General features: G+C 43.2%; 1 protein-coding gene across 3 annotated transcripts in view; it reads left to right on the top strand.

Annotated features, from left to right (window-relative positions):
• LOC107186308 (RNA-binding protein Musashi homolog 2) overlaps positions 1-14272 on the top strand; it is a 161186-nt gene that overhangs the window by 37271 nt on the left and 109643 nt on the right. The window contains exon 2 of one of the 3 annotated variants that reach the window (XM_015574140.1): positions 3480-3545. The exons of 1 other annotated variant lie outside the window; for it this stretch is intronic. The gene's annotated coding sequence lies outside the window, so the exon portion shown is untranslated. Of the gene's footprint in view, positions 1-3479; positions 3546-13666; positions 13734-14272 lie in introns of those variants that run through there. One more of the 3 variants, XM_015574142.1, reaches the window with a different exon arrangement.

Genomic DNA, 14272 nt, shown 5'->3' with positions numbered 1-14272 from the left:
TTTTAAGCGGAAACACTGGTCACGGATTTACCGAAATTGGCTCCGGGGAGTTTCGACGATTCGGGTTATACAGGGTGTACCAAAAATGTTGGTGGACCCGGAAATGAGAGACTCGTGGGACGATTTGAAACAAGTTTTTCCTTAGCAAAAATGTTATCCCAGGCTTTGTTAACGAGATATTAACGAAAAACCCTGACCAATCAAAATACGACAATCAAGCAACGTTAGATACCAATCGCAACGCGTAGGCGAGCCCATTACCTACGAGATTCAGCCGGCGTAGAAGTGACTCTAAACCTGTATATAATCACAGGGATTGCGTACTATTTTATATTTAGTTAAACACACAAGTTTATATTACACTTGAACTCTTGATTCACGGACCCCATCCAAATCCCACAATAGGAACGTTTTATGAATATCTTGACGAAGGGAAGACGTATGTCTGCATTCGATCAGTATACACTCGGAAGGACACGAGGCAAAACTGTTTCCACTCGAGATCTCTGTTATCCGAAAACGCGACTCGCAAAACAAAGCCCTGGTGGAGAACGGGTGCAAACCGTAGAAACGACGCGGAGCAAAACGAGCCTCCCGCCACCGTGGGGGTATATTAATCCGTAATGGCGAAACGATTAGTCAGCGGGGGCCCCCGACGCAACGCTGACACTCGCACGCGCAACCTGCACATGATTAATAATCACGGCCGGCCGAACCGTCGTTATCGGCGCGCGCGGACGTTATCGTTATCTTCCCGGCTATTTGGTCGCACTTTTGCGAGCGGTGACGAGGCCGCCAGGGGACTGTCGGAAATTAATCTGATCCTCCATTCGGACGTCCTTTCGAAGGACCAATCGTCCCCGAGAGACAGATGATCCACCTCGATCGAACCAGTTGGATTCGCAAGAATGAACGTGGACGAAACGGCGCCCCTGTAGCGAACGGGTGACGCAGACCCCCCCCCCCCCCCCCCCAACTTCATCACGGGGAAAATGTGTTCACGACAGTGTGACCGTCCAGTAAAAATATTTCGTGGAAGCTTATGCAGGAAAACGGTACTGAAGCTGAACAAACTTACTAAATTTTTATTAAATCGCGTATCGTCCAATAAAGGGCAATTTACGATATTACTAACTTATTATTTAAACTACTGACCGTTTAAATATCTCGATTGTTCCATTCTTGTGTGCTAAGCTTTAAATTGTATAGCAAAATTTTTGCGTACGGTAAACCATCGATGAGTGTTCGGAGGCTACACGAGACTGTCAAGGGATGGACCTCAATCGCGATGGCGAAGTGACTTGTGTGGCTTGTAAATTTTGAAGCCATAAAAAAGAATAAGAAAAGATTTCAAATTAAAATTTTGGTGGGAGGGGGAGGAAAAAAAAAAGAGAAATCACGCTTGCTTTTCTGAACGTGACATATTGGGAGGGGACGATATTAAATTCATATCTCGAACTCTCATGTTATTATTATCATTATTATTATTCTTTGGATGGAAGAAAATACTAGATCTGTTGGTGAACGTACCAGGACAGTAAAAATTTGAAAAAAAATACTAGAACTAGTACAAAAGTAGTAGGACTAGTACGAAAGTCTAGTGGTGGTAGCACTGGATTACGGCGCATGAACGAGTAACCACGGGGCTGAAAGATTATGTTGACGCACCAGGAGAGAGAGAAGGTGCAATGATGGCCTGGAAGGGCGGGGGGGGGTATGTGATATTCGTTGTGCAGCGACGACATGTGCGCGGCACATCTCCGCCGAGGGACGCCGGGGAAAGGGATGAATTATTCGTTGTCTCATGCACTCTGCACCCCCGGACAGTGACACCGCGTTGTCCTGTCCGCCAGCGTGTCCGACCCTCTGTCGCTGACACTGTCATCCATAACAGTCCGCGAGAGACCAGCCGTGCTCCGTGTGCCTACACCCCCCTTTCTTCTCTGTTTTTTTTTTTATTTTGCTTTTTATTTTCACCAAGAAGACCCGTGCGCGTTCTTGCCCTTCGCGAAAAAAAAAACACGCTCATGCCTTTCGACTGGCTGGTTTTGTTCGAGGCCTAAAAGGTTCCGCTGTGCTTTCACCGGTGTGTCTTCCTTTGGAGAGGAAGTTTAGGGCGAAAGAGGGTGGATTAAATGGCTGTATGTTTATAACGGATGCTTTTGAGAACCGAGGAACACGTCCCTTTGTCGACGAGAATATCTCTTCCTCGTTCTCTCTGTAGTTTCCGCCTGTGCCTCGTTGCTGCGCATCGCGACATAAAGCTAAAGTGACTCGCGTGTTCGTTTATATACTTTTTAAATTGCAATTAAGTCTATAAATTTGTCTGCGATCTCCTTTTATGTATGTCGAATTGCAGTGTGCCGACAGGTTTGTGAATAATGTTGTAATTCAATGAGCAACAAGAAAATAAACTATTTCATATACTCAAAATTACAAAACAGAATGTAATTGAAAACTGGTGCTAGGTTTTTGGTGACTTTTGTATTTTATCGTAAGGTTTTTACTTTCTTCACTTTTTCGGTCCTGCATACTTCGTTATACAGATCATTCTGAAATAGGTGTTCCGCGAAAATTTGGAAAGATTTCATCATCAAAGTCATTAAGTGCTTTATTTATTCATATTTTTATGTTTACATCATATTATAGTTTCATACATAAAAATAATTACTAAACAAATAAGGTGTTGTAATAACATTTTTTTTTTTTTAATTTTTACTAGTAGGGATTACCCAACCTAAAAAATAAGCTAAGTGTTCCGTTAAAATTTCCGGGTTTGCGAAGTGTTCTATTGCAGAAAAAATTTGGGAAACCCTGCCCTATAAGAAGCTGAGTTTGCTCATCGGTGTATGTGCAGACACTGTGAGGCTGGCTTGCAAGGAAGCCTCGAAGTGTCCACGCAGCTTAACGCGTGTCGTCGTCCGAGAATTCGTTCCCGATAGAACGATATACAGTTTCGAGAGTCGTACGAATTCCTTTGCGGGGGCGTAGAGAGAGAATCCATCGAGAATGGGCCGTTTCGAGGATAGAGGGGATGAATCGAGCGACGCTGGGTTTCGGGGCTGCCAGGAATATCCGAGTTTCAGGTCGTTAATTAATTGGTCCGTAAATTAACGGGCAACAATGAGCCTCCGAGCAGCGTGTAACCAGGCGAATCACGGAATTGCTGGCACGCGTGCGAACGTAAGAATATGCGTGATGTATGCGGTATTCCGGCTCTACCCTCTATCCCCGTTCAAATTTCCCCTGCACGCCAGACAAGAATATCCCCCTCCATCCCTAGACTTCTCACCGAGTTTTTCGATTATCTATGACCAGCGTGAATGTTCCTTGTTACCGTGTATATAAATATGTGTGGCTGTCGAATGTTGCTGATTCGCGAAAACTCGATGTCCAAGGGAGAGATCGTAGAAGAATCATTATTCCTGGTTGCGTTTGGATTGTTTTGCGTCACGATTTGTTCAACCATTTTGTTCCAGATAAGCTATGAGCGTTCTACTCGATTACCTTCGTCTGTTACACCAACGTCGATGTGATCTGTACCGGTGAGTGCCATTTCCAAAAAATTTCCACAGATTCGTTACCCCGAAAAAACGAGAAACCGCATTCACGAGAACGGTAATCTGGACCACGAAAATACAAGGTGGGGGTCTCGTCGTCGGATTTTCGGTAACCAGGGTGAAAATCCGTGGAAACCACCTAGGGAAACTATCTGTTTTTTTTTTTTTTCGTTTTCTTCTCTTTCCTTCTCTGAAAATGTCACCGGATGCGCACGGACAGCAGCAAGAGGGTCGTCGGCTGCGGTTGAAAATTAAATGAAACGCGAAACGGAAGGAAGCGTTCGCGCGCGTTCGCGACCGTAAATGAACCGAGGAAGCGAAGTAATTTTCCAGTCCGCTTAGAGAACGTGCAGCGTTCCGTGCAACGTTGGAAAAGAAAAGGAAGAATAAATGTCTCGGAAAGAGCCAGATCCCGGGAAGAGGATGTTGTAGACGCGCGAGTACAGCGTGAGTCAGGCCCCCCTCTCGGTAGGGGAAAAACGGCAACTACCGTCGGTGTGTGCTTTTCACAAGAGATCTTCCGTCGCAGTTTTCGGTCCTTTGCAGCTCGTGTACGGCCTCTCTGTGTGTTGCACCTGTAGCACCGGCGGCAGCCAGGTCGTAAACGGTCGCGAATCGAGTGCACCTGTTGCGACGGTACACCGGACCTCTACCACAGATCTACGAGTTGGTACAATGGGTTGCGCCACACAGGGGCCATTTTTCCCGAGATGCTTAAAAAAAAAAATTTCGTGAGTTTTGCATTTTTTACAAGATTTTCAACAAGCCCAAAAACATGAGAATACAGAAATGAAAGTTTATGAAAGTCCTAGGAAGTTATGAATTTTGGATTTTCGAGAATAAGGACCACTTGTGCACCACTGTGTACTGATGGCGATTTAACTGACTGGAATTTAACTCGATGGACAATTACGGATCGATAGTACTATCGACGAAATGCACAAACATCTTCGACCTCGAGATACAGTGAATTCTCAATGAGTGGTCGATGGTTCCTCGGCAGTAAATATTAAATATTTCATAAACCAACAGCCATTTGCGACTGAAAGAAATATCATTGGCTTTAGAATTCCAAGCTCTATCACTGTGCTAAGCCTAATTAAAAAACTTCCGTTCTGTTGCGATTTTTGTAAACTTCCATGAAACGAAACTACTTGTCCGATTAACTTCAAATTTTGAAAGTATATTAATGAAACACGAGGTACCAAATCAACAATAATATATTTCCTTAGAAGATAGTAAAAATGTTGAAAATTTCGAAGCCAATGATATTTATTTTAACCGCACATGGCCATTAGTTTATGAAATATTTAATGTTCAGTGCCGAGGAGCTTTCGAGCACTCATTGTAGATTCACTATACCTTGCTATATTTACTGCATATTCGATAAATGTTCTAATACTTACGAGCGGGAGTGTACGCACCAGACACAGGAGTTTATCTAGACATTATTTTTCATCGTGGATCGAGCTAATTGCCAGAATCATCGACGGAGGAATAATAACGTGTCCGATCTACTGCTCGATCTACTGTAATCGGCAACAAAAGCGCAGGGTTCAGGGTAGTGTTCGGCTGTGCGTGTTCGACCCTTCGTTTCGCTGTTTTTGTCGGTTTATTAGCGCGTTTAGTCGTCGAACGGGGGCTAGATAAGCCTTTTGACGCGGGTTTGCGAACAAGAGGTGCCTCGAACGCGACAGGGAGGAATCGTTTTGTTGCGATCCAACGCGGTGTTATTGGGTGGAAGCGCGATAAGCCACTCCCGGGGACGGTTGCCACCGCGAAAACGCATCGTCGCCGATAAAAAAAAAAAACTTAATCGCGGTACGGGCCCGGGAGATCGTAAATCTTCCCCACGGAACATCTACTGCCCGATGAGACCCGGAACGAAAACGTTAACTCAGGGCAAATTACTTCGATCCAGTCCTCCGACGTCGAAGTCTTTGTGAACATGGATAATATCGAGGATAGATGAGTTGTTTTTACGCTTGGAATTTTATTTCAATAAAAGAATTTTTTTTTTAAATGTGGACCGACTTTGAAATGCACTAAAAAGTAGAAAATAACTTCTATTTTGATTATGTATATAGAAACTAAGTTTTCTTAACCGTTGATGCATTTCTGTATAAATAATCAAAATAGAAGTTACTTTTTACTTTGTAGCGCATTTAGATGAAGGCGATCCACATTTTTAAAATAAAGTTTTTTTTTATTTCGTACTTTTTAGTGTCCTCGTTAACATTAGTTAGGCAGTAGCCGTAAAGAAAAAATCAAAGGGAACTACTTTGGACTATTTGGAAGGACATGATTTGTGAATAAAAACTATAGTTCATAATGAACGAAAGGTTTCATCTCGATTGGTCCATTCGTTGCATGGTAATCGCTGGACATACATAAAAAAGAACCTTTCATACACATCGAATTGTATACGTCCTCTTTTTCGAAGTCGGTCAAAAATACTTCTCGATTAATTAACAAATTTCTCTCTGTATTTCTTACTTTCTCAAGGAAGTATTACCACGAATCCTCTCTCGACGTCCGAGCTCGTGTCAAAGAGTCAGCCTCCGTTTCTCCGATTTCTCGACCACGATTCGAACCCAGACGAGTTCGGTTCAAGAGGCAACGTGATCGAGGAACTTATCGATACTCGAAACGAAATTCCTACTATCGTCGAAAACCTCGAATCGAAGCGATCCCCTCGACCAACCTCCGATTCTCCCGTCTCTAAGCGTGATCGTTGTCTGGCCATTAGCGAGCTATGTGCCCGGCTTTTTCCTCCTTTTTCCACTTTTTGTCGCTTCTGCCCGAGCGTTTTTGCGCGCGCACAGCCAGCACGGAAAGCTCATCGAGGTTTCTTGCTCCTCCCGTTGCTGTCGGGATTTCGTGTGCTAACGATTTCTAGCGGCGACGACTACGAACGAACCAGAAACCTTCGATCGATCGTATTTTCTCTGTGCCAACCGCGCGTTGTCTCGTTTTGTTTCACGTTAGAATGAAGCGTCGATAGCACTTACTTCCGTCGAAATATTTGGGTCGATCGAAATTTCACTTTACTCTAGAAACTCCACGAATGGTTCAGGTAAAAAAGTAAAACCGTTCACGCGTTATCGGTAGAATCGTGGCGAGCAGTGACGTCGTTTCGTCACGCTTTCATCCCAGACCACCAACGTCCTCAATCATATTATTTGTCACAGAATCTAATAAAAATTTCTATTCGAGTAGCGTAAAAGTTTATAAGAAGTAGGGATTTGTTACTCGAAATGTCGAAACATTCAAACCCCTCGAAACCAAGAATTTTTTTATGTATTTTTTTTCATGAATCGAAACTCTCGAAACCCAGGTGAAAAAAACATGACATTGATGTATAAATCTTGAATATTCGGTGCGAGATGCTTCGTGAATGTTCGGTTTTTTTTATTAACGATATAAAATGGAAGCAGATTGACGATCGATCGTTATCGTAAGAAGTGCAGGTCAAAAGCATGTGATTCGCAGGACCTTGTGTATTATTATGTCACCTGTGTATCATTTATTGGTAGTAAAAACAAGGAACTGTTAAACTATCGAGTGTTAGTGCTAAAAAAATTTCGTTTATGTTTCGTTAAAAATTTTCTTAAGACCAGCTCTTAAAATAAAATATTCTTACAAAACAAAATCAACCCCTCAAGTTTCGAGAATTTCGAAATCTTACAAGGTTTCGGATTCGAATATGGAGAGTTCAAAAATTAGATTCCAATCCACCTCAAATAGAAAGGTTCGTTCCTTTTAAAGTTTTTGTCTTCCGTCTCTTCGTCGTTACCAGACGTCGGACCCTCTCAAGAATCATAGAAGAGGAGTAACGATCACGAGGGAGAACGTTGCTTCGCGATAAAGCACGGAAATTCTTCGTTCTTCGCGTCTCCGTTGCCGCGGAACCAAGACGACCTTTATTAAAAGCCCGTTCGCGACTTTATCACGGGAAATCACGGGCCCCAGCCACGCTGCCAACCCTCGACATACACATATACTCAACGCAGCTATTATTAGTAGTCCACGTGTTAACAATGCGACGAGAAACGGGATCGTCTAGGTGGTCGTTCCCGAAACGACACGGTTCTGGCGGGCTCGACGAAGAGAACACCGGTCGAGCACCGGGATTTTCTTTTAACAGGATCTCGGGAGAAAGGGAACGGCTCCCAGCGACTCGAATATACATACAGGGTCTCCCAAAATAGGTGTAAGTACTTCGAATGGGTAATTCCTCGGATAATTTGAAACAATTTTTTCCTTAATGAAAAATTTCTCCGAGGCCATTATTCGGGCGGTAGATCACTTTATTATTAATTATCTCAGCACAGTAGAATCTGCGTGTGTAGGAGAAATGCCTCGCGTGGCAATAGGCCAAGTGGCAATATCGTAAGAGCCCACTGTAATTATTAGTTTTTGGACCCATATACCCCGATAATTTTTTACTCAGCGTTCCACACTCTTTTTACAAAATTTTACACATTAGATTTTCAAAAAATTTTACACATTAGAATAAAAAAAAAACTCAAGATCTTCATATCTCGATAAAAAAGTGGAGTAACAAAAAAGTAATTATTACATTGTGTGTTACCCTCGGTACCATTTAACTTTTGTTTCAAACATTTGTTTCATATAACAATTTACAAGTAGTTCAGGTGGCAGCGTTAGGTGAATCACACTGTATACCTATCTTCGACCGGTTGCACCGGAGATTATAGGCTACTCCCGGGGAAAGACTGTATAAATCGCGTATACGTGCGGTGAAACTCGATCGTGACGCGAGACCCTGTAAAAATTGATCGAATTCTCTGAGCGAATGAATTCGATTCGGATCATCGTGACAAATGAGTACTCGATCGTTTTTTTGATATTCGATAGTAAACGTGAACATCCGCCGCCGCGGTATCGATTAACTAATACCGCGTATCTCGCCGTTGCTGCAACGATGATTTATTAATCCGATACCGTGGCTTGATAAATAGCTCCGCGCGAAGCCATTTCGCGTTTGGTCTAATAACCAATTTTGCGTTACGATCCGACGCGGACAAAGCGCGTTTTTTGGTCCGTTAATACACGCGACGGCGATCAGAATTGGATCGTTGGATCACTTGGATTTATCACTGGGTTCGAACAAAAAAAATTTAGAAACCCTCAAACCCTAACAATTTTATATTTTTCTTTACCTATCTCACTTAGAGTATGCATCAACCATATGGTCACCATCAACTCAGACAATCTCGATTATTGTCCCGAACTAGGGTCCGCGACGGGACAATAATCTTGTAGGAAGAGATGCTTCAGACCCTCGTAAATTCGTTTTTTGCCCGAAGCCCGAGCCTCGGCAACAAAGTATGCGCTTGACGGGTATAATGCCTGGACAATAATCGTGTAGAACAAGCCAGACGATAATCGAGAGGAATCTTTATTCTGTTAGAAAAAAGCCAACATAGGTTCCTGTGATTAGTTGTTTGTAAAAAGTGGTATTCCGATGACGAAATACGATCATGATTATTGAACTACTAAATTTCAATGTTCCTAGTTATTCAACGAGGCAAACGCCGTTATTTTACACCATGCCATACTCTTCGATTGTCACCAGAATAGATTTTTTTTCAAATTCATTGAGGAACTTTGAAAAAAAAATTTACCCAATAGTATACTGTCTACTTTTCCAATGTGATTATCACTTACTTTACTATGCTAGGTAAGAACATTTCCATCGTATATTATAAATAATTGTAAAAAAGTGTTATCACTCGTAAGAATTAAATTATATAATCGTTCGACGGAATCCGGGACCTTCGAATCTCAGGTGAGCATTCTTCTGAGTTGGAACGAACCGATTTACCGATATACACACACAGGAATCTTGATAAATGCCGCGCACGGTCCATTTGTGTTTGGTGTTTGATCTGTCCACGGATGCCCAGGAATATCTTTTAATCGGAACGTTTATTCCATGCCAGATTCCTATTAGAGCGTAACAGCTTATCGATCCGTCATCGAGTGTCAATAAGCAAAGCGGTTTCCGTGCGCGCGCGTCGCTCTAAAATAATATTTGCGATCGACCGTCACGTCGTTTCCCGTACAATGTGACCAAAGAAGAGGCACGAAATTTGCGAGTTATTTGTTTGCACGGTTAATTAGAATTTGCGGTCGGTTCGTTCGCCTCCTTTTTCACGGAATATCGCTTTTTAAAGGACACTTCTTTCGTTGTCAACGCGAGCGCATCGTCGCGAAACGCCATTTATATTCGCTAGGCGAAGGAAAGGGCCATTATTTCGGCGTTGTGCTTTTTTAAACGACACCACGGCTTCAGCACTGTGACATACTTGTTCTGATATTCCAGTCGTAGTTGTACTATAAATAATAATCCCGGGACAGAAACATATAACACAATAAGAAAAACCAGTGACACAGTATATAGAAATATTTAATGCTGTTTTAACAAGGTTTCCGTTCTATTTTGGCGCTGATAGGAATTTCTGTTTAAAATGGACATGAAAAATCTTTATTTGCATAAATATTCACGATCTAAATACAATACACGCTTATAAGCAATATACGTTTGGCACCCTCCCCTTTATCGCCGATTTTCTGTTTAAAATGGACATGAAAAATCTTTATTTGCATAAATATTCACGATCTAAATACAATATTCGCTTATAAGCAATATACGTTTGGCACCCTCCCCTTTATCGCCGATGACTTAGCTGGATGCATTGTACACGTTTTCCCTGCTTGTTTCTCGCGAGATGTTCTGGAATGGTAGCGAATCAATACCAAACGGAATGCTTCGTTCGCCTTCGAGCTACACCCGAGAAATTGAAACGCTGCATTTCGCCGTTCTATCGAATATGTTGTAATCACGAGCGTCAACGAGATTATTCCTACCGAAAAGTACGTTTGCCCCATGTTTCACGATCCATTTCTACGATTGGCTGCATTATTCGTTAGGCAAAGACCACCAGCTGGTAGGGTATCGGGTTTTGGCAGTGTGGTCCGATTAACGTGTGTGACACGTTGCACATCCTTTCCATAAATACCTACCGACACACGGAGAGGGGATTGGTTAGGTCGCCTTGAATTTGCGACGGAACGTTACCTTAAATTTCCCGCTGCTCTGAGAGCTTAGAGTGCTGTTGTACATCGTGCTTCGTTGTTTATCGATCCAACTACCCGCGATTAATCCGTTGATCCCTCGCCAAGGTTTTGCTTTTCGATACGTTAGCCTCGCAACCCTGCCCGTTCTTCGTCATAAATTTCTTTTGTTCGATGCTTTGATACCACACTGGAGAATCAAATTGAATCTCAAGGTGCATCTCATCGGCATGATCATCGATCACAGATACAGTAAATCCTCGATGAGTATTCGAAGGGTCCTCGGCACTAACAAGGAGAAGGCCCCAGGTGTAACGCTGACTTTTTAATGAGATTTAGCACAGTGATAGAGCTTGGAATTCTGAAACCAATGGTATTTGTTTAAGTCGTATACGGCCAGTAGTTTATGAAATATTTAATGTTCTGTTGCGAGGAGCCCCATGAACACTTATTGAGGATTTACCGTATACGGTTCGATTTCGTTTCCAGACGGTGGAAGCTGGCGAGCTCGTTAATGTGCGTGGAATACCCGACTTTCATCCAAATCCTTCTTAATCCACGTTACAACGACGCCCGTGTAGCCACCGTTCGTTGACTCCATGGTTTAATAAAGCACCGTGAACCGATACGAGGTGTATAACCGTCGCGGAACAAACTTTCCAATGCATGTGGAACTTGGCGCCCTCGAGATACAACTGTAACGAACAGGGAATAGTAGGTTGGATGTAAAGTTTCGAGAATGAATACGCAGTGGGTTGCATATACACGTCGACGAAATTCAAAATCGACCGATAAAGTTCCCTAGACCGTACTAACAAGGAAGAATACCCTTTAGGATTTTGATGCGTTTCTGCAGGACAGAAGCACAGGTTTACCTTTATCCGAATCCAAAAGCTTGGGTGCCAATTCTCATCGATTTTCGAAATGGTCGATATTAAAGTTTGACGGGGCCGTTATATACATTAGCCCGTGATGGTAAGCAATTATGCAGGCAACTACTTATGGCACTTACGCCATCGATTTCGACCGGTATAACGTTTGTGCCTAATCGAAGCATGTGTACAGGTTGAGTCAACAAGAACTACTATATAAAATAACAGGTTACCTAGTGATTGTATCAGAAAACGTTTTAATGAATTGTGTACCATTTTAAGGGATGCATCGGATGGATACTATTTGAGCTTTTGATATCAAGGTGACCTTGAGTTTTTTCAAGGATCGGGTCTTTTTTTAAATGCCACGTTGTTGCCAATAGAAGAACGAATTCAACAACCTGTAGCTTGATGGTATTAAAAAAAAAAGATGCATTGACCTCGAAAAAATTGAGTCACCTTGATATCTAAAAAGAACTAAGATACAATAACATTAAATAGTATCCATCTGATGCGTCCCTTAAAATGCTATATAATTCATTAAAACGTTTCCTGATACAATAGGTGATGAGTTATTTTAGATAAAAGTTCTTATTGACTCGCCCTGTATAAGGGTGAAATCGATGAAAGTTGGCACCAACGTTGTTGAATTCGGATAAGGGTCAACCTGTGTTCCTATCCTGCAGAAACGCATCAAAACTCGGATTCATCCTACGTTATGCACATGACAAAGGCCTCCAGTTGACTGCGCGTACTTACGGTGACTGTACTATATACGACAGCTGACCCATGCGTCGGGAGTACGCTGACATATATGGGAAAACGAACTGTGAACGTTTTACTGCAAGAAAGGAAGATATGAAACATATAATAGTGTATCTGGGACATCTGCTTGCGACAATAGATGTCATTTACCTTGCATCTGACTGAAAAATACAAGCAGATTGCAAATAAATTGAGTCCGAATGCTAATGCAACTTTAAACATAATTTTCCAAGAGAACGATTGCGTTGCTCCCCATAGTGCCTTTCAAACTGTCTATCCACATGACGAGTAAAATACTCTGCAATAATAAAAACTCTTTAACCTTGAACTTCAAGGTCAAGGTCAATTTTACGGTAACTTTCTTTTTCAAATCCCCACCGATCCAGAGGTGTAGAATACCGCTATGGTAGCTGTGACATACAATTTTCAAACACCCTCTACAAAAATGCGACCACCGGCTCCGAAGGAGTAAAAAATCACAGATGGTCATCTCGAGTCATCTCCTCGCAAGTGGAACACGCGGTGCATTAAAAAAAAAAACCCCCCGCAACGATGGGTATCAACGATCTCGTAAGGGGCGCAGGTGGTGATCGGTTTGCAGACTGGTGTGCCGTCTCACGGTGCATCGTCCTCGAGGATGCACCCTCGTGCGCACAAGTGGTTCGCGCGGGCGGGCAGAGTCGGTCTGTCCAATCAGGCGGCGTGTGTGACACCGACGGTGCATCGTCTGCGTAAATAGACGTCCAGGCGAGCGGTGGCGGCGGGTGGCTGGTGCCACCGGTTGCCACTTTGCGGGCAAAGCGTGCGGTGGACAGCGAGAGATCGCGGGACACGCTTGCGCACTCGATTCCCCCAGTCGTTTTATAGACATCGAGGAGGATCACAGCCCCTCTACCCCCCTCCTCTGCGCACCCTTGAACGCTCCGATCGCCGGCGTTCGCCTACCGAGCGACGAAAGTGGGGGTAGAGCTCTCTCTATCTGCTCCGCGGGGGCCTACCCTCGGCAAGGATATCAAACTCAGTCGCAAAGCGTACGTCGCGGGTGTATGTTCACGCGAGTGTCTCTACTCGCGGACAGGGAATACCAAATTTTTTTGTTTCTTCTCCACCGGCGTGACTGTCATCGTGTTTCGAAACGTTGTTTTCGTGTGGATTTTGCAATGATCGATTCCCGTGGCAGTGACTTGTTGATCGCGACGGATATGAGGTGAATCGTATCGATGTCCGATAAATCGGGGGTGGTAATCGTTCGAGGTGTATAGAAATTTTCAAAGACGGTGTGTTTCGACGTTTGGAATTCGGTCGACCCGGAGCACGAGGAATAGACAGACTAATAGCGGCGGCTCGTTTCAGGGGGGGGGGGGACGAAGAGGACCCAGAGCAGAAGTCTCCGTTTAATTCCGTCGGTTGCTACCAAACGGGAGATGCATCGGTAAGTTCGCCGAAGATTGATGGTCCCGCGTCACGAGGATTGCAACGTATCGGTCCAATCTCGGGGCCCGTGCGTGATAAATCTTTCGCGAACGGATCCGGACCAACACCACCCGGCACCGTGTCCCGTAATGTGTTATATAGACTGCGTGAAAGAACTGTAAAACCACCTTAAAATTGACAATTCTTATGTATTGTGGTTAGAATAGAAACGAACCACCTTTTTCTTCTGGGGAATACAATCTATCCTTTTGTGGAACAACATTATTTTCCAACGCGATTTCAGGCATGGCCTACTTGGTTCATTTTTATTTTAACCCTTTATCGCCCAGGCTGTATAATTGTTATTTAAAAATTGATATACATATATTGTCATTTTGAATTTGAAAATGACGATGTTAAACAAACCTACTTTTTTTTGTTTTATTTTTTCTTTTATTTGTCTTTATAGGGAATACTTGAATTTTTAACCTCAAAAAGTGAAGATCTACTTGACATCAGTGAAACAACGGATCCTTGCTGGCAAAAGTTAGATATTAA

This window comes from Dufourea novaeangliae, unplaced genomic scaffold (assembly GCF_001272555.1).
Source record: "Dufourea novaeangliae isolate 0120121106 unplaced genomic scaffold, ASM127255v1 scaffold64, whole genome shotgun sequence".
NCBI lineage: Eukaryota > Metazoa > Arthropoda > Insecta > Hymenoptera > Halictidae > Dufourea > Dufourea novaeangliae.
The sequence above is the reverse complement of the archived record's forward strand: the minus strand, read 5'-3'. Positions and strand labels throughout refer to the sequence as shown.